This window comes from Pipistrellus kuhlii, unplaced genomic scaffold (genome assembly GCF_014108245.1).
Source record: "Pipistrellus kuhlii isolate mPipKuh1 unplaced genomic scaffold, mPipKuh1.p scaffold_m20_p_10, whole genome shotgun sequence".
Lineage (NCBI taxonomy): Eukaryota > Metazoa > Chordata > Mammalia > Chiroptera > Vespertilionidae > Pipistrellus > Pipistrellus kuhlii.
In genome coordinates, this window is record NW_023425405.1 from 52,169,680 (window position 1) to 52,195,990 (window position 26,311).

Here is a 26,311-nt window from a genome sequence, read left to right on the forward strand (position 1 = left end):
CTCGACCCCACTGGGGATTGAACCCCCAACCTAGGTATGTTCCCTGACTGGGAATCAACCCAGCAACCTTTTGATGCATAGGATGATGATCCGAGCAACTGAACCACACCAGTCAGGGTCTGATGGTTATCTATTTATTCATTATTTAGACTTTTTTAAAAGGCTAGAAAAGCAACGACTAGCAAGAATAGTTTATGTGGTTATGAATTTAAAATAGATCCCCAGGGGGAAAACGAATCCAGCTTATATAATGGGAAAATGTAAAGAGTCATTAATTCATATTATGCTGCCTTGCCATTCTATTAACAAATGCAAAAATAAATTCTCTGGTCACCATTCTCATTTTAACATGAACAGCAAGACATTAGTGCAGAAGCTAGAGTTCAAAAAGTTAATAATAAACCTGAATCAAGAATAATTTCAAAGCTACTCAAACAACAAAAGGCAGTGGAGAGTGAAAATTCAAATGTAGCAGGAACATTATCTGATTAGAAACCCATGGTCATTGTCCTCCACCAAAAACAGCCCACAGATTGCTGATGTAGTCTCTGACCTCTATAATATGATTGCATTTGTATCACAAGTTGGTGGCTCAGCATTTCCTCTCCCCTTTCTTTTTTTTAAAACCACAGAAAGGCATAGGGAACACATTTCACTGTAAAATATGATTTGAACCTGTTGGAAGACTGCCCGTTCTAAAGTGTCACCCTGGCAGCTCACCGATGGCTTCTACTTCCTGCTAGAAGTTTCCTGGGAACAACCCTCCTCCAGCAGAATTCTGTGCTCTTACCACAGGGTGGGAAGGAGGGCAGTCTTAGAAGTGGCAACTCCAAAGCCAACATAAACTCTACCCATCGTTGCATAATGGTACTTGTAACACTCCCTCTGGAAGGAGCAGCCACCCAATTCTGGCACATTCCGTGCTTGGGCCACGGTGAGACGGTTCAGAAGAAGGTGCTACCACTAAACAATAGCGACAGTGAACGCTGTTTACCAGCCCTGATACCAACTGTGCTCACTGTCTTCCTATCTGTCCATCCCTGTGCATGCGTCATCCAGCCCAACATAGCCAACTGCCCAGAGGGCAGACATGCCAGACAGTGTCCCCCACAGCTCTCAGCTTTTACTGAGGGAAGGGGTATCACTGCTTCCACTGCCAGGTCCATAAACACAAACTGCCAAGCCTCTCATGTTTTGGGGACATCGTATTCGTGTGCATCTCTCACACAGAGACTATGAGTGAGACAGGAAAAGAGGCACAGAGACAGAGACAGAGACAGAAGGAAGAGGCCGAAAAAGAGCAAAAAGAGCCCCACCCCCACTCTCACCCCCAAAGAAAAGAGACCAAACCAGGGAGACATATTTCTTGTGTCTTGCACAGAAATGAGAGGAAACTCCTTTGGGCACAGGCAACTTTCGGGATGAGGGAATCATGTTTTGTACAGGCACTCTGACCATTCACAGCCCACTGGTTTCCCAGCAATGACTGACCATTCTGTGAATTTCAGAGAACAATTCATTGTCTTTGAGACCACCTACAACTTGCATGCATGTGACATCATTCTAGGTTACACCAACTCAGCATTTCCATAAAATTTCTATACATAACAGTCATAAGGTATTGTGATGTATTTGAGCAAATCAGAAATATCTTGTGCTTAGAAGTGTTAGTTTTATAATAATTGATGAGTGTCTATTTTTATGTGTGAAAGTTATCTTTTATTTAAAGGAGGTTAAGACTGAAAAAAAAAAAAAGGGATGTTTCACAAAACTAGGTTGTGCAGCCAGGCCAGTACTTGCATTATGAGTGAATGTGCCTCATCCTGTTACTGAAAGTACCTACTGGGGGAGAACTTGGGGTGAATACGGATGTTGAGATGATTGTCCTTCTTCAACTGAATTTTAAACACTGGTGGTTTTGATTCTCTCCCAATCCTTCATTTTCTGTAGTGGGGCCAATACAGATAAGTAAAAGAAGCCAAAAAGAAAATACCTGTTAAAAAGTTTGAACGAGTAAAACCTTAATCAGAGCCAAAATTACTAATGCAAAATCTGTTGCATTAATGCAGAGTGACTAACCAAAGCAAATGCCATCAGTATGAATTGATTTCCTTAATTAAATTTCCTACTTTAGGACGTACAGATAACTTCACAGTTCAATAAAGATTTGGAGTAAGAGAAAAAAAATGAAGTGAACCCTAGCCGGTTGTGTAGGGGTTCAGAGCATCCGCCTGTGGACTGAAGGGTTGAGGGTTCAATTACAGTCAAAGGCAGGTTCCTCGGTTACAGGCTTGATCACTGGCCAGGGGTGATGTGTGCTCACCAATTGATGTGTCTCTCTCTCCCACTGCCTCTAAAAATCAATGGGGAAAATATCCTCAGGTGACAACAAAACAAAACAAAGTGAAGCAAAAAGGGCAGAATGAGTTTCAACAGACCAGAGCTCTGGCTTCAGCTGTTAGTATTAAATAAGTTGATTAAATGAATCAACTCACATTAATTCTCTTGTGTATAAAAATGAAAGTGATAGATTAGCTAATCTTTAAAATTTCTGAAAAGACGGTAGTGGACTACAGAAAGGGAGCATTTTCTAATTTTCCTAAAGATCTTATAGAAAGAAAGAAAAAAGTCAGTAAGGTAAGGTCCTGGTAGCCTAGTAAGATTCACTCAAAATAGTACTATTGTAAGTATGATTTGAATTTAAAATTTTTACCCATGACATTCCCTCAAAGAAGGCTCTGAGCAATGTATTTCAGAAATCTTACTTGGGTGGACTTGCCCTCGAACAGTACAGCCTTTGTCACAACGGGCCCCTTAATGACATTCTGGGCTGATGCTTGGAAGACCCACAGTGTGTGTGTGGGAACCCTGGCACTACCCCACGGAACAATGCAAGAAGGATCCCGCTCAGTCTCCCTTATGCAATGCTCAAATCCTGGACAGAGCAATGAAAGTGGGGAACTGACGAGGAACTGTGATTTATATAGAAAGGGGACAATTATCTTGACATGCAAAGCATCTTTCTTAAATAATTTTTGTAATTTTTACAACTATCCTAAATTTTAGGGTTTGCACTGTTTTTGTAAAACTGGTTTCAATATACTTTTATCAAACTAGAAAAAGTTACCACGTATGTCCCTAGGAAAAATCTTCACTTATGCCAAGAAAATAAGACCCACAAGTACAGATATAAATGAAATGACAGGTAATAGCAAAATGAAATGGAAATAAAGAATGTAGTGAAATGTTTTTTGATATTGAATAATATTGAAGGTTTAGGTACAAAATCAGACTTATATTTTAAAAATGATTTTTAACTATTGTATGTTATTCCCAAACCAATGTTTTTAGCCCTACACCCTCCCTAACAATTATACTTGCAACTGCCTGATAGACAGTTCTGTGTAAATGTCACATATTTACCACCAAGTTTTCTCCTCCCCAAAGATAAGTTCTCTTTTCTCCTAAATTCCCTTTAGGGCATCATCATGCTCTCAAGTCAGAGACCTGAGAATCCCAAGTCCTAACAATTTCTCACTTCTAGTGCCAAAACTATCACCAAACCCAGCATATCCTAGCTCTTTCACATTTCTCCCCCTTCTCTGTTCCTCACTGTTTCTACCCTAATTCTAGCCCTTCCATCTTTCCCCCAAAATCTTTACAAAACAAACCTTCCTCCCTTCAATCTTACTCCAGCTCATTCTCTACATGTTCTCTAGATTAACATGCCTCAAATGCTAACGATTGCTAGCTCCTCAGTGGTTACACACACACACACACACACACACACACACACACACACACAGCCCGCATACCTAGAACAACTTATTATTTCCACATATGGGATTCACATCCCTATCCCACTGCTCCTGTCTGCAATACCCTCCTGCCTGCTCGTTAGCTGGCTCACTCCTGTTTACCTCTCAAGGGCCACTTAGGGTCACTTTGTCCAGGATGACTGCTTGACACACACACACAAGCCTCTGACAGCAGGCTGTATGTTTGATGCCTTTTTCATTCCTCAGTGCACTCTCAGCATACTGTTATCATGCTGGAGTGGAACATATTGATTTATTTGCCTGTCTCTTGAAATTTGACAGATATTTCTTAAAGGTAAGTGCTTATCACCTTTGCTTCCTGAAATCCTTGCAAAGCATACTGAATCAAATTAAAAATTAATCAAACTATGGAAGAAAATAGATGAGAGGATATGTGGAAGGTTATAAATGCTTAGAAATGGTCATTGTTTCCCTTACTTATGCAAATGTGATTTCATGGCTTTACAAAGTGCTGTCATGTAATTTATATTGTTTGATCCTTGAAACCATCCTGAGAAGGCAGGGCAAGGTAGATAGGAAGGCTGATACAGACTCTAAATACAGGAGCTCTCCCACCTCCCATGGTTTTGCTTCCCACAGTGTCAGTTACCCAGGGTCAGTCAGTCATGGTCCAAAAATATTAAGTAGAATAATTCCAGAACTAGACCACTCATAAGTTTTAAATCTCACACCATCCCCATCTGTCTCTCCGGGCATGTGAGTCATCCCTTTGCCCAGCATGTGGATGCCCGCTGGTCATCTGGTCCTCTTCATGGTTATCAGATCCACTATCATGGTCACTAGGTGCTTGTGTTCCAGCAATCTTATTTCTTTTAAAAATAGTTTATTGGCTTTTAGAGTGCAAGGAAAGGAGAGGGAGAGAGAAAAACATCCATGGGCTGCCTCCTGCATGGACCCTAAAGGGGATCAAGCCTGCTACCCAGGCATGTGCCCTTGACAGGGGATGGAATCGACAACCTCCCTGGGCACAGGACAAGGCCCAACCAACTAAGCCACACAGGTCAGGCTAGTAACCCTTATTTTACTTAATAATGACCCCAATGTGCAAGAGTGGTGATGCTGGCGATTCGGATATGCCAAAAAGAAGTCATAAAGTGCTTCCATTGAGGTACATATGTATAGGGGGGAAATCATAGAAAATATGGGGTTTGGGACTATCTGCAGTTTTAGAGATCTGCTGGGAGTCTTGGAATATTTCTCCTATGGATAAGGAAGCACTACTATACATAAGACATTTCTCTGAGAAGGAAATGTTATTGATTTCCTTTTAGGGAGGTGTGTGTGTGTGTGTGTGTGTGTGTGTGTGTGTGTGTGTGAAATAAGTCTTCTTAGGTCAGAACTACAACGCCAAATACAATAAATTCCTGTTTGGTCAAAACAGTCCATTGATTTTCTTCATAACTTCTAACACAGTCTCCTAAAAAGGAAAAAACTCTCAATTCTTGATAGAAAGTTTTCAACATTCTAATCCTCTACCCACTCTTTTTTTTTAAAGAGGCATATTTCAGAATACAGAACAACTCATTTAGATTTCTAAATACAAAACGAGAACTATGGGCCCTCACCTTTGGAAGATCTGCTGAGCCAAGGGTTTCCTGACGGTTCCTGCTTTTTGAAGCTGTCTTCTTCTCAGGATGATGCCGACAGCTGACAGCAGCTTTGGTGAAAGCCTTCAGCAAACAAGGGTGGGGGCTCCTGAAGAAGAGAATCACAAAGGTTCCTGAAAAAGAAAAGAGAAATGCAGAACAGTGAACAACTGTTTGGGGTTAGTGTATTCTTTGACCCAAGATTTCATCCTGTTATCCTACTACAATTGGCAAGGAGAACTTAATACATATTAACTTCCATGATTAGATTTGAACTAAGGATTACTGTATGAAGGGCATCAATGATTAAGAAACTTGAAGCAATTTAATGGCAACAGGTAATGAAATAAAGGCAACATAATTCCAATTACATTTTGGTCTGAATGATCCCTAAGTAGCAGGAAACACGCCATACACAAATCAAAAAAGGAAAAGGAAGCCCTTGATCCTATTCTGCTCTCGTATTTCATGGGAATACACCAAGCTTTATAGTCACATCAACACACCGGCCACGAATCTAATACAGACTTAAAAGAATAAACAACGAAGAGCTAAGCATTTGATCAAGGTTGACGATGTCAGAGAGGAACTCAGCAATGCAATTACGCCTTGCAGGTGGCTTAGACGGCGGTGAGAAAAGAGGCATCTGGGAATAAGGAAAACAAGCATAAGGTTAGAGTAGAACTACACAGAGTGAAACCTTAATTAAACAGAAGTGCTTGAGTCATGTGTTTATTTAATACCTCCCTTTAATGAAAAAGGGTGAGGATCACAGAGAGGATTGTTTGGGGTGAGTCTGTGGTGAGAAGAGAGGAGGACAGGAGATCCGGACCTGCCTCCACTGCTTGCTGTCTCACCCAGGCGTGCTACGTGCTTCATGTTGTGGCCACATTAGCACCACAGGAGAGCTTTCAAAAATTTGATGGCTTGGCCCCTGCATAGGCCAAGTAAATCCTTGGCCAATTAAATCAGAATTTCGGGTGGGATGGACCCCAAGTATAGGAGTTTTGGTGTGTGTTTTTTAAAATAGAGAAAGCCAGAGATGCTCTTTGATCACTCATCTAGCTTTAACATTGTCTTTTCCACATTGTCTTTTCCACATTGTCTTTTCCACATAGTTATGCACCTCATAACTCATTGTTTATTTTATTTTTTTAAATATATTTTATTGATTTTTTACAGAGAGGAAGGGAGAGAGGTAGAAAATTAAAACATCGAAGAGAGAGAAACATTGATGTTTCTGCCAAGGTACATGCCCTTGACCAGAATCAAACCTGAAACCGCTCAGTCCACAGGCTGACGCTCTATCCACTGAGCCAAACCAGTCAGGCTCAAGTTTGTTTTAAAAACAAATTCCATTTAAAACAATAGTATCCAAAATTTAAATACCCAGTCCTAGTCAGTTGCTCAGTGGCTAGAGCATTGGCCAGTGGATCAAGGGTTGTGGGTTCGATTCCAGTCAAGCACATGCACCTCGGTTGTAGGCTTGATCCCTGGCCCTGGGTTACGTGCAGGATGCAACCCATTGATAAGTCTCTCTCACATTGATGTTTCTCCTTTGTGTCTCTCCCTCTCCCTTCCACTGTCTCTAGAAATCGAAAGAATCAGGTGAGGATTAATAACACAACAAAAATTTTCAAATCTCAGTAAAATTAAATAGTTCCCCAACTTTCTGAGATGTGCAGTGACTCATGCAAGGTCTGAGCAAACTCCAGGACAGCATCAAGTCTTCTGGGGAGGATAAAGTGGGATCGTGGCCTGGGCTGGTCAGAACTCTATTTCAGCCTGGAGTGCGGCTGATGAGAAGATGTGGAGCCACGCCGATCACTAGGTCCGAATGCCGTGGCTGTGAGGGCAGATGGGAGCCTAACCTCAGGGTTCCTGCCCCTTAAGGAATCGTAAGGATAAAAATAATCCCGGTGGCTAAATTATTGAGCACTTCAGATGAGCTACAGACTATGCTAAGAAAGAAGGGCTTGAATCCTCACAAGAACTCTCTGACCTAAGTACTATTATTATCTGCAATTTATAAAAGAGAAGCTGAAGCCAAGAGAGCTTAGTCTCGTCTCCAAAAGAGTGGAACTAGAATTTTAAAGAGCGGGTCTCTCTGCTAACCATAAATTGCCTTGAGGGAATGCAATGAACAGGCAGCTAGAGGCAAGGCTACTCAGCCCTTGTCGGGCTTTGTCTTCTTTTGTCACAAAGCATTTTTCCCATTGGAAAGTGCAAACAGAAACATCCAGGAGTCTTCCCAGCGCTTTCAGACTTTCTCAGATTAAAGAACTAATTTGTTTGAGAAAGGATTAACATTTCTCCCTTCACAACACCCACGCACACATGCACACATGCAAGCACGCACATGCAAACACACACACACACACACACACACACACACACATAGTTCCAAATTGATAAAGTTAGAATGCTGAAATTTAATTATGCTATTTTGGAGAATTCAGTTCAAGCAACTGTCAGAAGAGTCATCACTGAAATCTGTCCTAAGTGACTCAGTCCATCCTGACATAGGAGTGTAAAAGCCTAGCTAAATCTCTGGAACATCATTTACAGTTCATTTGGCAAAAACTCACCAAACTTTCTTACACTCATCTTAAATCATCTTGGAGAGGTATTATCTTTGTTGCAATATGCTGTCTCATTATATTTACCTTATGCAAAATCATTTTCTTTCTTTAAAGTATTGTTATTAGTCTTAGTTGGTTAGAGCACCATCCTGATATACCAAGGTTATGGGTTCAATCCCTGGTTAGGCAACATCCAAGAATCAACCAACGAATGCAAAAATAAATGGAACATCAAATTGATGTTTCTCTCTCTTTCTATCTTCATTTCTCCCCTTCCCTCTCTCTCCCCCTCTCAAATCAATAAATAAAAATGAAGGTTTTATTTTCATCCCATTAATGTGTTGCCTTTATCGAATCGTGTTTATTATTCCAACCTGCTCAAAACTCTGGCTTCTCAATTCTGTCCTTCCAAATATTTTTTATGCTTTTCACCTTCATGTTATCTACAAATTAGGTAAGCATGCCATCTAGAATAACGTTCATGCTATCATAAAAATTGGATACTATTTCACACAGCAAATAGTGGCATAAAAATAATGAAAACTGTCTGGCCAGTGTGGCTCAGTTGATTGGGCATCATCCTGTGCACAGGGAGGTTGCCAGTTCCATTCCCAGTCAAGGACACATGTCTAGGTTGTGGGCTGGATCTCCAATCAATGTTGCGCTCTCACATCAATGTTCTGCTTTCTCTTCCTCTCCCTTCCTCTCTCTCAAAAAATCAGTAAACTATTTAAAAAAAAAACACACACACACAAAAAAAAAACCTAATAGACAATAAATTAAAATCAATTTATTTTATTGCCAAAGTCATTACTTAAAATTAATGATTACCAATTCTCCAAATAGACTGGAAATCATCCTGAAGATATGAATAGCTACATAAACTGACGTGACCAAACAATTCATCTGCTGAATCAAAGTTTTACTATTTATTTGATGGGGACTGCAAATCCCAGGAGAATTAGGTTCCAGCGTCATTAGAAAAAATTAGGCCATAGTTGAGATAATTGGCAACATGAACTTTGTAGTTAGAGTAATTACCTGTGCAGCAGACCAAGAAGTTATGTTTGAGAAGCATATTGCAAAAACAGAGCCAACTTAGCTTCATCCTTCCCTGAGGCAATCATGGAAATTAGCAAAATCTGTCATTTTAGGTCATCTGGTGTACTCCTGCCAAAGTGAAATTGTTTTCCGAAGATCTCAACTGCTTTGTCTAATTTACCTTTCCGTTAGCCTGGGATCTCTTCGTACAGCTAAAAGCCCCGCACCAGAGAGCATTTTAAGTTCTCATATCTGCTTTTTTCATTTTTTTCTGTCTCTGCCATTACTGTCAGGATGTCAAACTCCAATTTCTCGTGGTGGTCCGTGTGCCTGTTGGGAGTAACCAAACCTCCACTGTCCTAACTGGATACATGTGTGCCTCCTAGGGGTGTAGTATGACTGTAGAGTCCACACCTTCTCTGTTGACCATGCAGGGGCCTTCTTGGCCTGCTTTTTTCTCAGCTGTGTGAATTACTAAATTGTTCATTCAACAATCACTGTTTAGATATGCTGGGGATGAGGTACTGCCCTGGGGGACCAAACGAAACTGGAAGGTGACTGAGACACCAAGACTTGCAGATAAAAGACAGAGATTAGATATAATACTACCAGAGATCCACCTCTGCCTGCAGCCAAATTGCTACTCTCAGAGTTTAATCTGTCTGAGGCTATAGACCAGTGGTTCCCAATGTGGGGCACATGCCCCATGGGAGAGCAACTTGATTTAAGGAGGGCAATTTGAGAATGAGTTATTAAGTGAATTTTTTGCATTCATTATGGTCCTAGGGGCCTCATAGATAGTATGTAAGGATACATAGTGACATATTTATGCATTTCAGTTCTTTATTATATGTTTTGAAACTTTGCTATTTTTTCATATCACTTCATATTATTATTTTTTTAACAATTTCTTAGTGATTTCTTTCTTAGTACTTCAATTTTTTCGTTCTTTTATTTCTTTCATGGATGCCATGTTCTTTGGAAGCGTGTTTAGACCAAGCTAATGAATGGCCTTCCTCCATGTGAATAGGAGTTCGCTTTTTGAATAATAAGAATTATACACTGAGTGGCCAGATTATTATGATCTCTGAATGCATAATAATCTGGCCACTCAGTGTATATCCTATATAACAGAAGGCAAATATAAATGTCCCCTCGACCAAGATTTTGATCAGCAGACAGACCAGCCAACCGCCCATGTCCAGGCTGGCCGGACCCCACCCATGCACGAATTCATGCACTTGGCCTCTAAAATACACACACACACACACACACACACACACACACTCAAACACCGAGTAGCCAGATTATTATGTGTTCAGAGATCATAATAATCTGGCCACTCAGTGTATGTCACAGGGGAGAGGGCATCAGGATTCTAGAGATGCTTCGGTGGGGCATGGCCAAAAACGGGTGGGGAACCACTGTTATAGACCATTCCACAGATGGGACAAGAGATTTTTAACCTGGTGGGGCAATTGCTTTCCCCATATCCCCCAGGCAAAAGCTGCCTGGATAGTAATGGTCTGCCTGAGAAAGATGTCCTCTGTAGTCTGGGGGAATAACTCAGCACAGTAAACTGGGGGTGGCTGCCTTCTAAACTCTAATCCTCAAGGTCCTCAAGCCTGCATTATTCACAGATGACATGATATTGAACTTAGAAAACCCTAAGACTCCACACAAAAAAAAACTACTAAATTTTGCCGAGACTGGTTTGGCTCAATGGATAGAGCGTCGGCTTGGGGACTGAAAGGTCCCGGGTTCGATTCCGGTCAAGGGCATGTACCTTGGTTGCGGGCATATCCCCAGTAGGGGGTGTGCAAGAGGCAGCTGATCGATGACTCTCATCGATGTTTCTAACTCTCTATCTCTCTCCCTTCCTCTCTGTACAAAATCAATAAAATATATTTATAAAAAAAAACTACTAAATTTAAGAAGTGAATTCAGCAATGTTGCAGGATACAAAATTAACACCCAGAAATCAATGGCATTTTTATACACCAATAATTAATTCTCAGAAAGAGAAACTAAATAAATAATCCCATTTACAATTGAAACAAAAACTCAGATACTTAGGAATAAACTTAACCAAGGAGGTAAAAGACCTGTGCTCTAAAAACTGCAGGACATTGAAAAAAGAGATAGAGGAAGATATAAACAAGTGGGAAAATATACCATGTTCATGGATTGGTAGAATTAACATCATTAAAATATCCATACTACCCAAAGCAACCTATAGATTCAATGCAATCCCCATTAAAATACCAATGGCTTATTTCACAGACCTAGAACAACTACTCCAAAATTTTATATTAAACAAACAAAAAAAAAGACCCCGAATAGCCACAGCCATCTTGAAGAAGAAGGTTGGAGGGATCACAATGCCAGATATCAAGCTATATTACAAAGCCAGTGTTCTCAAAACTGCCTAGTACTGGCACAATAACAAGCATACAGATTAATGGAACAGAACAGAGACCCCAGAAATTGACCCTAGCCATTACACTCAATGAATATTTGAAAAAGGAAGCAAGAGCATACAATGGAGTAAAAATGGTCTCTTCAGCCAGCACGGCTCAGTGGTTGAGCATCGACCTGTGAACCAGGAAGTCACGGTTCGATTCCCAGTCAAGGCATATGCCCAGGTTGCAGGTTCAATCTCTATTGTGGGGCAGGCAGAAGGCAGCTGATCAATTATTCTCTCTCATCATGAATGTTTCTCTCTCTCCCTCTTCCTTCCTCTCTGAAATCAATAAAATATATATATATATATTTTAATATATTTTATTGATTTTTTACAGAGAGGAAGGGAGAGAGACAGAGAGCTAGAAACATCGATGAGAGAGAAACATTAATCAGTTGCCTCCTGCACACCCCACACTGGGGACATGCCTGCAACCAAGGTACATGCCTCAGATCAGAATTGAACCTGAGACCCTTCAGTTCCCAGGCTGACACTCTATCCACTGAGCCAAACCAGTTTCGGCAATAAAAATATATATTTTTTAAAATCAAATAAATGGTGTTGAAAAAACTGGACAGATATATGAAAAAAAAAAAATGAAACTAGACCACCAACTTATACCATACACAAGAATAAATTCAAAATGGATAAAAGGCATAAATGTAAGTAGAGAAACCATAAAAATCCTAGAAGAAACCATAGACAGCAAAAATCTCAGACATCTCTCATAGCAATATGTTTGCTGATACATCTCCTAGGACAAGGGAAACAAAAGAGAAAATAAACAAATGGACTACATCAAAATTAAAAGCTTCTGCACAGCAAAAGAAACCATCAACAAAGTGAAAAAGAAGCCCACTGAATGGAAAAACATATTTGGCAATGATACATCTGATAAAAGGTTAATATCCAAAATATATAAGGAACTCATACAACTTAAAAGCAAGTCAAACAATCCAATTTAAAAAATGGACAAAGGACCTAAATAGACACTTCTCTGAAGTGGACATCCAGATGGCCAAGAGACATATGAAAAATGCATATTATAGTCACTAATTATCATAGAGATGTGAATTAAAATTAAAATGAGGTATCACCTCATACCTTTCAGAATAACTATGGTCAACAAACCAACAAATGACAAGTGCTAGCCAGGATGTGGAGAAAAGGGAATCCTAGTATACTGCTAGTGGGAATGCAGACTGGTGCAACCATTATGGAAAGCAGTAGGGAGTTTCCTCAAAAAAATTAAATATGGAACTTCCGTTTGACCCATTAATCTCACTTCTAGGAATATATCCTAAGAAACCTGAAAAGGAAATATGCACCCCTATGTTCATAGCAGCACAATTTACCATAAGTAAGATCTGGAAACAGTCCAAGTGCCCCTCAGTAGATGAGTGGATTAAAAAACAAACAAAAAAAAAACAACAACTGGTACATTTCACCATGGAATACTATGCAGCAGTAAAAAAGAAGGATCTCTTACTTTTTGAGACAGTATGGAGGTACCTGAAAAGTATTGTGCTAATCGAAATAAGCCAGTCAGAGAAAGACAAGTATCATTTTGTGTCGTATGGCATTTTGTGGTTTATTTTGCACAGAACTAATCTCACTTAATACTGAAAAATAAGATTTTCTTGACATTTTACAGACAGCGTTTCAGGAAGACTTCACAATAATTTATCACAGCTAGCAAGTGTCAAAGTCAGGACCCCAGAGGCAAACGTCGAGATTCTAAGACCACAATACTTCTACCTGCCCATAGTTGCATGCGCTGTTTATACAGAGTGAATGACTAGGAAGCAACATGTGCATGTAGTTACTTTTGAAACTGGCTGGCATATGTTTGGTCTTCATCATTTTACGAGGTGAGCAATTCTATTATCTAATAGAGGAGAAAACTGGGACACAGAAAGTGACTAAGGACCCACGGTTGTAGAGCTAGCACGTGGGAGAAAGTGATAAATACTGGGAGAACGGTGCCACCCGGAAGAAACACGGAGGAAGTCACCAGGTCTGTTGCTAGGAAGAGCACTAAGAAAGTTTGGGAACGTTTTCTACCGTCCCCAGCACAGGGAGACTTTTCTTCTCTTGTACATCCTGTGAGAAGACCCTGGCGCTGGAAATGAGAAAAGGGTGGCCATTCCAAGAGGAGAGGGAAATGCGATGTTTCCCCTTTCCTTCCTCCAAGACTGTGAGCGCCTTGGCAGCACCCACAGCCCCAGCGTAGGACTCCGCCTGCTGCTGGAACACTTGCTGTGTATGTTTTCTGTAATTTCCAATTCTTTGGACAGATCACACTGGTTGAGCAGAGAGAAAAGACCTTTGGCATACGTGGCCTTATAATTTGGCATGCATGGTGACTTTGCAGTTACTGCCCAGAAGACTCATAAACCCAAGATTTGGCAGTGTGCTAGGACACCCACTTGAATCGCACACATTTGCTGGCTGCTTAGGCACTCATCCCTTAATGCGGTACTCCGAACCAGTTTTTAGGAACGAAAAGAGGGAGCCAATTAAAAAAAAAAAAATGCATTCAGTGAGTAACTTTCATGACCCAGACATAAGGCTGAAGGCTTCTTTCAATCCTACAACAATTCCCTAAGGTGGCCATTCTTCCATATGAGCATATCGAGGCACAGAGAAGTTCGGTAACACACCCCAAAGTCAGAGAGCTTGTCCATGTCAGGGATGGGATTTGAACCTGGTATGAGGGCAGGGGAGGGAGCCACTACTTGAGAGAGAAAACTTTGTCAATGTTGGAAAGGCAGTTAGGTTTAGATCTGAGATATATGTAAAGAAACACACAAGGCTGCCCTGGCTGGGTAGCTCATTTGGTTGAAGAGGCATCCTATACACCAAAAGGTTGCAGGTTCAATTCCCAGTCAGGGCACACACCTGGGTTGTGGGCTGGATCTTCAGTCGGGGTGCATATGGGAAGGTCAATGTTTCTCTCTCACATCTATGTTTCTCTCTCACATCAATGTTTCTTCCTCTCACTCCCTGCCTCCCACCCCCACCCCCATCCTCTCTCCCTCAAATCGATACCCCTGGGTGAGGATGTTTTAAAAGCCCAGCAAAAAACCCACAAGGCACTTCACGGACACATGTTCCACAGGAAAAAGCCAGAAGCCTCTACAAACCTTTCCATGTTCTTGCTCCAAAGCTTCAGAAATCAGTCCCCACAGGGCCTGCTGTGTCCCAAAAACTTAGAGGTAGAGAAGTGTGTCAGAGACAGGAATGTGCCTGGGCTCCCACTGATAAAGTACACGGGGATCCAGAGGAGGAAGAAAGCGCTTCTGGCTGGGATCAGGTAGTTCACTACTAACGCCTCATTGGCGATGAGAGAAAGGAGGGAAATGGAATGATAACCCCAGGCAGCAGCAGAGAGGAGAAGCCAGAGGAGATCTGAGCACATTTGAAGGTTTGGAAGACAGATATAATAAGGAGACACAGGGAGAGAAAGAAGCTGCAAATGGCAAAAGTAGAGGACAGAGCCAAGGCTGGGTACATGGGGCTTGGTGAAAGGGACACAGGCATAAGTAATGTAGGGAGTTCCTATTGTACTTTAGCCACTTCATTTACCTCAACCTAAGGAGACTCATTTCACCTCTTCTCCCTGTGGGAGGATAGGCCTCAGATTGAAGCACTTCTGAAATTATCTTCAAGAACTAATGCAACATGCAGCCCATGTGAAGAAATGTGCTTATTTGCACATTGCCCTGTCCTCTTACTAAGAACAGTTGGAGTCGGTCAAAATGAAACCAAATGCCATCACACCTCAACTGTAACACAAATGCCTTGCAACCTCGAACTTGACAGGATAAACAAAACAAAAACTGTTTTGATGATTCTGAAAAGCAACTGAACTGGTTCCAACTTCAGCAGGGCTTTGTTTATTTTGCCCAGCTCCCTTTATAAACATTGAGTGAGTGCTTATTGGGTAACACACACTAGTTTGAAGCTGGAATGCTAATTACATTTATTTTTGTTCCTTGTTCTGTCTGGGTTGTTTTAGACAGCGTTTTATTTTTATTTGAGAGAAGTTTTAAAGCTATTTTAAAATAATGTTCATGTTTTTTTTCTGATTAAAAAAAGTTTTAATTTTTCAAAATATGAAAAGGACAGAAATTTTTTAAATGAAGAACAAGTGTTTTCTTCCACCACCATACATAAAAATTGTCAATATTTTGGTGTTTGTCTTGCAAGTGTTTTACTTTTCCTATATGTATATGTGTCTGCATTTTTTAAAGTAGCAGTTGTATCATACAGTGTGCATGGATTCAGTAATGTGCTGTTCTCACTTTACAATATAAAATGAACATAATTCTATAATAAGTTTTATTTTCTGCATACTATTTTACCATATAAAAATCATATTCGTTTAATCTATTTTCTAATATTGGCCATAAATACTATTTCATTAGCTAACTTTTTATATCACTTTCTAAAGATGTGCTATTTTACTAGCAGTGGCTGAAAAATAGCCAGTAAAATTCTTACCTGATTGCTATGTGGAACATTATTCAATGAGAGAGTTTCAGGCAGCGCCTGCTCAGAGCAGCACCAATAGACATCCTGCCTGGTCCCACCTTTTCCCATCCCAGTCTCCCCTCCCTGTTTGCCACACATCTGTACTTTGGCAATGAATAGTCTACCCCATTACATATGATCAGAGGCACTGGCTGACCCTTAACCCAGATCATTTTAAAAGTTTGAATTTCCATGAACAGAGCAGAGCAGGACAGATGAACCAATTGGCCCTCACAGCCATACTGTAAGTGGAGGCAGTTCTTCCTGGGACAGAGAGTTTATGGGAACACTGACAGCCTGACATAAAATAATGATAACATTTCTTTTTGTCATGTATGGTCATATTATGCCTCAAAAAGAGTCATACTATGTTTCAAAAGAAACAAAGGGCTAGAGGCTAGATTGTGAAATTATCAAAAACGACTTTCTTTTGTGTTATTATCTATAATAATAAAAACATAATATGCTAATTAGACCAGATGACCTTCTGGACAACCTTGCAGATGAAACCAGGGCTGCAAGAGAAGCCTGGGTCCTGGGTGCCAGAGGGAATGGGGAAGGAAGCCCTGCTCTTGCATGAATTTCGTGCACCGGGCCTCTAGTTATCAAATATTAGATAACAGCAGCTCGTGATTCTGAGTCTTAACTCTAATAGTTCTCAACCCTCTGTTTATTTTAAATATGTGTATCTGTATGTTAATTACAACTCAATAAAGCTGTTAAAAAATTAAGACCCCAGGTGCCCAAAACTTATACCTAAGATTCTGATTTAACTGGTCTTGAGTGGGATTCCTAATGTGAAGCCAACAACCACTGATCTACCATGTCATGAACCTTCCCAAATTAAAATGATCAATTCATTGATATCTTATATAATAGAGGTAATTTGCAAATTAACCCTCACAAGATGGCTGCCTATGACCAGGCCAGCAGGGGGGTTAGTGAGGGACAACCAAATGACTGAATAAGCAGGCTGCGTGGGGTGATCAGGTCGGCAGGGGGGAGGGGGGCATGTGGGGCGACCAGGCCAGTGGGGGGGGGGGGGCAATTAGGGGCGACTAGGCCAGCAGAGGGGGGCAGTTGGGGGTGATCAGGCTGGCAGCAGGGGTCAGTAAGGGGCAACTAAGCAGGCAGGCAGGTGAGCAATTAGGAGCCAACAGTCCAGGATTATGAGAGAGATGCCTCACTGCAGTTTAGGCCCAAACTGGCAGTCAGACATCCCCTGAGGAATCCTGGATCTGGATTGGAGAGGGTACAAGCTGGGCTGAGGCCCCCTCCCCCTCCCACACCCCCACCCCCGTGCATGAATTTCATGCACTGGGCCTCCAATAAAAATGGCAAGAGAATGTTTTTAAAGAAGTGGTTTTGTCATTTTCAAGTACAAAGAATAATCTGTTATTTTAAACAGTGCTACCCAGCAAAATATTTTAATTTTGCCTTAATAATTTGTAATAACTCATTAACCAAACTTTAAAGAGCCTGCTAGAGGGCACCATCACCCCCTCCTGACTTTTGAGGCTCTATGCCAGTTCCATCTATAGATCCCGAGACAGCTTCACATTAAAAAAAATAGCCAAGCCTTCTTCTTAGAGAAAATTAATATTTAATATTCATTCACATTTACTCTGCTATTAACAAGAGACTTCTAACATGATTAGTGTCGGCTTTGAGTGCTGTTTGGAGCTGCACCCCGCTGGAAATGGGCCACAGGGTTTCATTCCTCACCAAGGCCGAGCACTCTCTGAAAGGGATCAGAAGAAAAGAAATGGAACCGGCCTTCATTCAGGAAGAAATGGTCTTCGTAAACTGGGATGACTGTGTGTGGTAGCGGGGACAGAAGGCACAGTTCCTTGTCACCTCCGGCCTCCATAAGGCACCACAAAATGGAAGTCACAGATAAATGAAGGACTCTGGTCTGCTTCCCCTTGAGCCATCACTACAGCTGCTCTGAAACTGTACCTGCTCAAAAAGCCTTTCCATGTACGTTGTGCCTCAGACTCTGTTTCTAGAGAACCCAAGCTAAGGCAAGCCTACTATGGACACAAACACTGCATTATACATCAGCGTAGCCCTGGGTAGAGGTACAAAAGACATACAAGAAACCAATCCTGTCTACCACCCTACTATCTAATTGGGGAGTCAAGACAGCTACACATGTGAGAATAAGTGAGGAAGACAGAATGAAGGGCGGGGGGCGGGGGGGAGAATGCAAAATGGAATGAAGGGATTAATTGCACAGAGGGTTAGAAAACAGGAACTATTTTACAGTGCGCTTTGCAATAGGTCGTCCAATAAATACAAAGGTATTCACAGGGAAAAAATGAAAACCATCCCTACAGCCAACTGCTAGGGAAGGGGAGGGGAGGGGGTGCTGGGGAGTGGCCCTAATGAAGACAGCAGAGCTGAGGCGGTGGGTGTGCAGGGGAGGGCGGAGGGAAGGGGCAGGGCTGCATCACCCTAGCAGAGGAGTTTGATGGGGAGCATGTTGAGGCGAGAAGCATGACAAAGGAGGTAATAAAAGCTTCTTAATTAAGTGGTTGTCCCACATCCTAATTTCTGCCTGCAAAAAGGAAACGAGAGGGAACTGTGGCTCCCATAGGGTTTCTCTTATGTGGTTTTTCTTACCCTCAAGTGTTTTTCACTGTGGTCTTCTCTGTATTTCGAACATGGAGTTCCTCTCTCTCTCTCTCTCTCTCTCTCTCTCTCTCTCTCTCTCTCTCTCTCTCTCTCTCTCTGAGACACCACAGACATTTCAGAAACATTTCATTCGTTTTCTGCACCCAGAAGAATGACTCTTCCACAACGGAATGGGGCCAGCAGCTCCCGCTCCTCTGTCTCAGTGTGACCAAAATATTCACCTTCATCTAGCAGGGATTACTACACGAGATTTAGATACCATATTTGCTTTAAATAAAACTGCAAATGCAATTCTAGGAGTAAGACAGAGACACAATAAAGACAAGCCCTCTCGTTTATAGCACCACAGTGCCTATTTTAATCAGTATTTTACAGATGTTTTGAGACATCCCAGTAACATTGATGTGTGTGACAATGTGGGGGAGTGCACGAGAGAGAAAACCTTGGGCCTGTGGCAAAGAACTCTGCTTTATCAGAAGTCTGTCATCATTTCTCTGATCGGATGATCATAGAGACGTTTCCATGGCAGCAGGTCTCAAGTTCTGCCCAGAAGGCAATCATGTCGGAATTTTTTTTTTTTTTTTTTTCAATCTAATTGCCTACCTCTTTGGGAAAGAAACACCTAACAATAAAAAAGTCTTTCTTAACTAGACAAAAACCTTGGATTTTTATAAACCACTTTTCAGACTTGAAGTTCATGCCTGCATAGCCGAAGGCCTGAGACCTCCAACAAAGCAGAAAGAAACCGGTAGAAGAGAAACGTGAATGAAATTTCAGTCCCTGCAAAAACAGTTCCCACATCTTATTAATTACTATTGCCATTCATAATTAAGTGAGGTTCCTCACGGATCTTGCTAGCCCTGCTATCAAATAGCACCTACTTTTGCAAACTCTTAAAAGAGCTTTATGACAGTTCCCTCCCATTTCAGCTCCATGCAGTTAACTTTTCTGCTCAATTAAATGACAATATAAACGCACGTTCTCCAGAGAAGATTCCTAGTTTGGGAACAGCACTTTGCAGGGGCTGCTATTATTGTCATTGGCCATTTATTTCAATTTCGCATCTTCCTCTTAAGGAGTAATTGACTAAATGCCTCATGATTCTCTTGCCATATAACATGCTTTCCACAATTTGATCCACTTATACTGGTGCTTCTAGGGATACTTAAGATGACAGCAGCAGCCTATGAAAATAGCAATGGAGAAAATAGATAATTTTCCCATAACTGAGGTAAATATTCCAGCAATTCAATGGGTAGTTCATGTCACAATCACTTACACAATGTTTTTCCTTTTTACTCAAATATCCAGCCCACAACCCCCAAATGCCTGGACACCAGGCAGGTGAATCTTCTTTCTTTTTCTATTTTCTTGTTTTACAAGTCACAGAGGTGACACCTGTTTGTCTCTGGTTAAACACACTAGCTGAGAGCCACCGATTACTCATCTTTCTGATATTATGGCAGCCCTTGAGCCAAAGTGGCTTGCCAACGTGGGCAGCGATTCTCCATGTCTCACAGTGAACAGCAACCACAGCCTTTCAGCACCGCGAGCTGCTGCCAGCAGCCCTGGGCCAATGGGCTCCACCTTGATGTCAGCGGGGAAATGAAAGCACAGCCCTCTAGAAGTCACATTCATGGCAGGAGCTACACCTGTGACACACAACAAGAAACAACCTCCAAGTGACTGGGAGAGGAACGACAGCTGTGCAACCACAGAGCGGCACTTGGTCTTTCCCAGAGGCCAGGGCCAGGGCAAGAGGATTTGCTGGTTTATATTTCTAAACGAGAGATTCTCTCGCCCAACCAAAGATTCCCGTGCTTCCCTGACGCACACACACACACTGCCACAGCATACTGGGAGAAGACAGACAGGTCCTTCCTTCATAGAGAACGTGCCGATGAGCTTCTCCGGGACACGGGTGGCTGGGGCGATGGCAGGAGGGGGTTCTACTGAAGAGGACGGGGAGGTTTGGGACAAGTGCTGACGCTCCATCTCGAAGTGGTAAGCACTCGGCTGAAGCCAGGAAAGCTGTCTTGGCCTGACCATACTTATCGAACACCTTTAGAAGCACATCCGCATCCTCATGCTCACGTTCTGTCAAGGCCCATACTTAATTTGATTGATTCAAAACATTTAATATAATTTTAACATTTTATATGACCATGTAGTGTTTTTTTTTCTAGATTATTTTCCAGTATAAATGTTTTTTGGGGGAGGGGGTATAAAAAGGTAAAGGGATTAAGAAGTACAAATTGCCAGTTATAAAAATAGTCATGGGGATGTAAAGTACATCATAGGGAATATGGTCACTAATATTATAATAACTACATTTGGTGTCAGGTGGGTACTAGATTTATCAGAGCATATAAATGCCTATCATTATGTTGTACAACTGAAACTAATATAATATTTAATATCAATTGTAAATAAAAAATATTTTAAAAACAAAATTTATTTGATTGTGACACAACCACTTTCCAAGCAATTCAGTGGCAAACAGAAATAATTCTTAAAATTCTGTTCTGAATTTTAAAAATTTCTTTGAGAGTTTTTCAGGAGTTATTATTCTCTCCCCACAACCACTAAAAATATCTCACAGTCCCTTTGATAATAAAAGGCACTCATAGAGTGCTCGCTTCAGCAGCACATATACTAAAAAGGCACTCATAGAAAAATATATATATATATTTAATTGGTTTCACACACAAAAATTCAAGTGTGTCTCCTTGGTTAGTGCTCATCATTTTTCTTTTACCCTTTTTAGATTCATTGTTTCATTTTTTAATTTAAGTAAAAAATACTGTCGTCATCCCCAAAACTGTTCTTAAAAGATAATTTAGTCTGTGTTTTCACAATATGCTTCTCATCTGGCAGTTAATTTCCCCAGGGAGTACTGCAAACATTTCATTTTCAGTTACCCACCAGTTCGATTCTGTTCTTCATAATCCTGCCCAGCTCACACTCAAAAATTCCTCCTGTGCACCCTCCTGCCTTAACATATTTCAAAGAAGATATATGATTTACATTGTTTGTAATTCAACCTCACTATTTGCTCATTCACCTACCTGCAAGGGACTTTACATTTTAATGCTCAAAATATAAATAAAATAAAACTGCATGTATAGTAAATGCTACTCTTCCCATCTAAGCTCCCTCAGCATTCAACCTTCCTTTTTAATGAGTTGGGAAGGCTATTTCTGAGATATATATTAAATGTTTTCCAAATATATAAGACAGGCCTGGACACAGAGGAGTGAGAGCTTGCCTAGGTGCTCTCACTGGATAAGACAAAATCTTTTTATGCCCAAACTAGAGATACAGCTTAAACGTGGCAGGCAAATAATGATTTGATTTTTCACTAATGGATTAAAATTGGATCTTTTATAGTTTTTGGTTTTGGGGTGGGAGTGTATAGTGGGCACTGTGTCCCTCCGGTAGCAACACCACGGAAAAGAGAAAAGAATTTAAAAAGGGGGGAAGTTGGGGCCAGTAAAAGAACCTCACTTTTCATTTATGACAAGAACCATCTATTCCGTTTTTATTTTCATTTATGACAGGACCATCTATTCAGTAACAAATCAGTAAGTCTGATACTTTAGTATTTATACAGTCCTTTAAATTCTTATATAATTAGTTTGTAGTCCCCTGCACCAACAAAAGATATATACTTTTATAATATCTGTGCAAGATTGAGGAATCTGGGGAAAAGAACAGATATTTTTCTTTGTCCTTAGTCAATATTTACGTCGCCATCAATCATTAAAAATGCCTACTGCAGTAGATATTACTGCTGAGAGTCTGTTTTCTGGACATGCACAAAATAAATCTTTGCAGAAACTTGATGATCTCCTTTATGCATTTCTATCTTCAAGAAGATCCCCATTCCCAAACAGTGAGCAACAATTTGCTAAAAGAAAAACCAATCTGTGTGTTTTGAACAAACACAAAGTTGTTAGGAATATATGTATTGCTGATTTTTAAAAGTATATAAGTGTACAAATAAGTTCTTATGCACCTTTATTGTGTCCACACATTTAAAGGAAATCCTAGAGTCCTAAATCGTAGGAGGGGTTTCTCAGTTATCCAGAAAGAAATGAGATTAATTCCCCAATTCGCAAAACATTTCCCACCTCCAATAATAGCTATGGACCAATTACTCATGTTATACTTATTCTATGTAAATTTATACTATGACTTGACTTTTTAAGGTTTCTACAGCTCCTCTCCAAATATTCTCTAGGTCTCCTAACTTTGGTCTTGAATCTCCCACAGCCCAGAGTAGAAACCAAATAAATATCCAAACAACCTAGATTTCTCCATAGCCCTAGTTTTGTATTCTTTCCAATACATGACACTGTCTCAGAGCTCTCTAAGAAAGCATCTTTCAGAATTGGGGGGTGGAGGGGGGTATAAATTTGGAGAAAATAAGAAGAAGCTTTTCATGGTAAATATCTCCTTCATATAGTAAGAGCAAGTTGGCAAAAGAAAACTGCCTGTTAACTAAGAGTTAATGAAAAACACAACTGCTTGAAAGCAAAGACCTAACTCTATTCCCCACACACACCCTAAAATAGCACATACAGGAAAGCAACCCTACACAAACAGTTAAGAAAAATCCATGACACCACCACTATGAGTTCAACAGAATGGTAGGTGCTGGGAAAACAAGGTTTTGTGTTGTGTGTGTATTAAACAACATAAAAGAATCATAAACTTGTGTTAGATGGAGCAGAATAGGTTGGAAACATTATGAGAGAAATTAGTGTGAGCTACATTAGCAGGCTCTGGTTTCATTTTCAAAACTTCATCTTTGTTGTGTCAGATTAAGGTACTGCCTACAATAATTTCATATGCCATTCATTAATGTTTATCTATTTCATAATCACATATTCAAATATTTGTAGGTATTCCTTAATACAGATCATTGCAATTTCGTTTATAATACACAAATGTTAATTTTAAAGGATTATAAAATAAATATTATTAAGCTTTGTAATCAAATTTCCAAAAATGTGAGCAGGTGTTTATCGATCAATAGCAAAACGTTTCAATATTTTCTGTTGAGAATGTTTCCGTCACTGTTAACAGCATTGAGAAGCAAGGAAATATGTAAAAATAATAATAATAATAATAATTTACCATTATCTGCCTGGTGAATTTAAAATCTTTCACAGGTTCTGCATAATTGGTATAGAAAGAAAGCACACATTCATGGAATTTATTATAAAACCTCAGTGTCTCTTAATAAGAAAAGTAATTAAAACCTATAAACAGCAGGTTTTCTGAAGACAAACTGAGAGAAAATGTGGAAGCATTTTGTAAATGGAAAATCATTACTATGAAATAGGTGTTAGAGTGATCATCATTATTATCATTTTAGTTGAAAAATTACTTGAAGGAAAAAAGCTAACACAAAATTAATATACAGTGTGACCTCAATTCTGTTTCCTTTTTTAATAAAAAAGAAATGTTTTCAATGATTTCAGAGAGAGGAAGGGAGATATAAGCATCAATGATGAGAAAGAATCATCATTTGGGTGCCTCCTGCACAGCCCCCAATGGGGATCGAGCCCACAATCTGGGCCTGTGCTCCGACCTGGAATGGAGCAGTGACCTGGTTTATGGGTCGATGCTCAACCACTGGACCACTTATGGGGCTTGTTTGTTGTTGTTGTTTTTTGGTGTGTTTTTTTTTTTAACAAAAGTGGCATCATTCAGATTGAAAACTGAAGCTATTCATAACTCAAGGAAAATCAATAGGATTGTAACCACTGACAGAATAAGTCATTTTCATGTTCAATCCTCTTGTTTTCTGATCAATCTGCACTGCTTATTTTGAGAATTCTGTGGTCCTAGCTATTGTTAGGTTTTTTTTTTTCTTTTAACCCAAGGACATGTTTTTATTGATTTTGAGAGAGAAAAACATGGATGTAAGAGAGAAACATTGATTGGTTGCCTCCCCTATGTGCCTGACCAGGAAATGAACTGCAACCTAGGTATGTGCCCTGACTGAGAATCACACCTGCAACCTTTTGGTGTATGGAATGACACTCCCACCAACTGAGCCATCCAGCCAGGGCTTTTGTTAGGGTCTTAAGAGTTTACAGAGCCTTCTGACCTTCCCTACGGCGATTAGTGATACAGTATATTTAATCACATTCCGTCTAACAGGACAGAGAGAATGGCAGCAGCCCTTCCACAGGAAACTGGGGGAATGGTTATGATATACCATACAGAGTGGACCAGCAGCAAGAACAGGTCTATGGGACATGGGGGTTCCAACATCCTCTGCAGCAACATGGCATCTCATAGACAATGCCTCCTCCAAGGGCACTTCACAAGTTCTTAGATCAGAAGAATGTTTTTTCTATGAATAATCCTCCCCCTGCCCCCTACCATGCCTCTTTTCTCAGCTGCAATATCAGCCATACACCCTTCAAGTGCTATATTTTATCCTAAAATCAGGGCTCCAAATTAACCATATCTCAGCTTAGTGTTTTAATCTCAAAATTCTGTATTACTATAGCTAATCTCATTTAGTGCTGTATGCCAGGCACTGCAATAAGCACTTTACATGCTTTACCTCATTTCATAAACAGCCTTGAGAGGCAGTCCTATCATTATCCCCATTCTTCCACATTAAAAATAATAATAATAATACAAAGCTGAGAGAACCTAAGTAATTTGCTTAAGGTCACCTAACCAGTACGTGGCTGAGCTGGGAACTAGCCCAGATCTGTATGCCTTTGGCCGAAGCACTTTAGTGTGTGTGAAATATTCCAAACATGCTGAGAAGCAGAGCACATAAATACACATCACTCAGCTTTGACACAAATATACTTAAACTGAAAGATACAGAAAATTCTTGACATAAAATTTTAAAGTGTAATAGAATCTCCTTATACAAAAGACAAGGGTCATAGGTAGAAAAGACAGAAGTGAATCTACAGCCCCATCAATAAAGTCCTATGAAGCACAGCACCGACCAATCATTGAGAAAGTGCTTACTGGAAGTTCATGGGACTCATAGCATTTTCTTATTCAAATATGTCTATGAGGTCAGGAAAGATCCTCTGACTAAAAGCATGATTCTCCCACGGGGAGCAATGCAGCCAAGGTCTGCAGACAAGGCTACCCTTTCCCACCTGCTCCGGCCCATCCCACCCCCGGTGCCCCAGTCCAGGCTTAGCTTCCAGAGGCAAAGAGAAGATGCCACTGGAGAGGCTGAGAACTGGGGGCAGCATCTTCCTCCTGCCCTGGACAATCGGAACAGGATGTGAAAGAGAATATAAGACAGTGGTTACCTGTAGGCAGAAGCGTGAGGGATATGGTTGGGGGAAGGAATTCAACTAAGTTGGGGATCCTCTGCTTCTTAAGCTCAATAGAGAGGACAGTGTTGTCCATGGCATCATTCTTTATCTTTTCATATATATGAAAATAATTATGTCTATGCAATACAAAGAGCAGAGGTAGTGGAGGGAAGAAAAAATAGTAAGTCAGGGAGGGGAGTAATGCAAACATAAGAAAGATTTAAGGTAAGAAGGAAGAGAAAGTGAGAAGAAGAAAAAAATCCAAGGGAGTGGGCGGGGAGAAAGGCTTCAGCAGGAATCTAGGTCTCAGGAG

General features: G+C 40.6%; 1 protein-coding gene across 32 annotated transcripts in view; it reads right to left on the reverse strand.

Moving 5' to 3' along the window:
* NRCAM (neuronal cell adhesion molecule) overlaps positions 1–26,311 on the reverse strand; it is a 224,800-nt gene that overhangs the window by 171,889 nt on the left and 26,600 nt on the right. For all 32 annotated transcript variants that reach the window (XM_036429752.2, XM_045578560.1, XM_045578557.1 and 29 more), the window contains exon 2: positions 5,405–5,559. The gene's annotated coding sequence lies outside the window, so the exon portion shown is untranslated. The remainder of the gene's footprint in view (positions 1–5,404; positions 5,560–26,311) is intronic.